At 39.6% G+C, this 2,323-nt stretch overlaps 1 non-coding gene across 1 annotated transcript; it reads right to left on the bottom strand.

Moving 5' to 3' along the window:
• Nucleotides 1-199: 199 nt before the first annotated feature.
• Nucleotides 200-363, bottom strand: LOC122925206. Its single transcript, XR_006387553.1, has one exon. It is a non-coding gene; the product is annotated as a U1 spliceosomal RNA (small nuclear RNA).
• Between the last annotated feature and the right edge of the window lie 1,960 nt (nt 364-2,323).

Here is a 2,323-nt window from a genome sequence, read left to right on the forward strand (position 1 = left end):
GATCTGCGAGCAAAATACAGTACATAGCATTTGATATAGGGGTAGAGCGTTTATTCCCAATCAGTCGTCATAACAAGCAAACGTTATGCTGCGACACAGCAGCGCAGACTGGAGCACAGTACAATAAAATACTACTTTGAGTATTCCATTGCTGGAGAGAGACGGAAAGTATTAAGCACTGTTATTAACCAAAGAAAATCAGGGGAAAGCGCGAACGCAGTCCCCCACTACCACAAATTATGCAGTCGAGTTTCCCGCATTTGGGGAAATCGCAGGGGTCAGCACACCCGGAGTGCAATGGATGAGCCTCACCCTGGGAGAACCACCTTAGTGATCATGGTATCTCCCCTGCCAGGTAAGTATGAGTTGTACAGCCACTGCCCGGCGGGCGCCACTTGGAAGCAGCCCAGCTCAATTGGGGAGATGGTCTGAAAAAGGAGGAGAGAATTAAAAAAACATGACCCTGCACTAAGCTGGTTTTCTTTATTTATTATCTCATAAATATCAAAGCAGATTGGATTAAATATTCATTTTTAATTGTGGGCTATTGTATTGTGACGTTTTTGTAAGTGGATTTTCGTGGTTTATTTTATATTTGTGTTGTCAGATGTCTCAAAGAGTCAACCCTGTATGCTTTACTCTGAGCAAGTGCAATATTTTTGCTTCTAACCCTATTTTTCTGCCTTATTTTAATCTGTTTTATATTATATCTTTTGATAACTTTACTCTCCATTATTATTCTATTTTTTTAATCTGCTTGCTATTCTCTTAAAGGAGTTGATGCATTTCAGCAAATGGTATTCGTCTTGTAGGTAAAGTTCATACAAGGCACCTACCATTGAATGGTGATTATATGTGAAATACAGTGAAGGGAACACATGGTAGCATGGTTCAGTTCATTGTATTTATTTAATTTAATAAAGTTATTTACCTGGCATAGGTGTCTTCCATGAAGTCCAACTGCTGAAGTTTGATGTCGTTTCTATGTTTACCATCATTGGATGGCAGCATAACGGTCAAGGAAGGGGAGGCCTTCAAAAGAACAGAAAAAACGGTACATGCGCATTCCCTGCGCTGAAAACCACCTTCCAACATATCATCGCGATGTTTATTATGGAGTAAGTCGCTGAAATTTTGAGTGGACATTTTAGTATTTATTTATAGTTACAGTATTCAATATAAATGGTAAGTTTATTAATGACTAAGTAACAAACATCGTGGCCTATCTTATTCCAAAAATATATTAATTTACTACTATTGTCTATGGTGTCAGTTATTTAAAGGAATTCTGGAACCTGTGCTATCATGTCCATATTGCTTCCTTTGCAGGCTTTATTAATTTGTGTCAGTCCCTCTCTAGTGGCCAGGGCCATGGGGATATTATTAGGACAGCAGGTTTTCCTAGTGTGCAAACACAGGCACCGTTATTGCAGTTCAGGGTGGTCGTAACCATGGAAACATAATGCAAAGGAAAAATGAATTAAGCCAGCAAAATACATTAGAATGTGTCTTGTATTAACTTTGTCTACATGATAAATGACCTTTGCTGAACTGAGACAACCCCTTTTCACTTGTAACTAATATAATGGCATTACAACCATTATAGAATTTTTACACATGAAATATTAGGCTTTATATATATTTTTTTAAATCTAGTACTGCAATGGGTGCATGAGTTTCCCACTCTAAAACTAAACTGTTCATGGGACAATGGTTGCCAGCAACATATTCAGTATCTTACAAAAGTGGGTTCAGCATGCATGTGCAGCCTGCATCCCCTGAATTTAATGGAAGGAGTTCGGTATGGCACCAGTCAATGGGGTATTTAGTGTTAGGTTCCTGTACTAAAGAGATGTCCTTGACGCTGGCAGACAGGCACAAATAATATTGTACAAAATGTATTTGCAAAAAATCTCACATTTATAATGCAGCATATAATTTTCCATAGTAAGTATGGCACTGCTGTATTTACTTTGTTATCTTTATTTTTGCAGAGTACATTGTTTGTTTTTGTGCTTATGAACTATGACATACTGAAGCAGAGCATGCCCCCCCTTCCTTCAGAAACTGAGCCGCAGGCCAGTATTCCAACATGATAACGACCACAAACACACCACCAAGACGACCATTGCCTTGTTAAAGAAACTGAGGGTAAAGGTGCTGGACTGGCCAGGCATGTCCCCAGGCCTAAACCCTTTTGAGCATCTGTGGAGCATCATCAAGTGCAAGGTCTCTAACAACCACCAGTTCTGTGATGTCATCATAAAGGATTACGGTCATAGGCGTGCGCACAGGGTGTGCCTGGGCACACCCTAATCAAGCA

Source organism: Bufo gargarizans, chromosome 1 (assembly GCF_014858855.1).
Source record: "Bufo gargarizans isolate SCDJY-AF-19 chromosome 1, ASM1485885v1, whole genome shotgun sequence".
Taxonomy (NCBI): domain Eukaryota; kingdom Metazoa; phylum Chordata; class Amphibia; order Anura; family Bufonidae; genus Bufo; species Bufo gargarizans.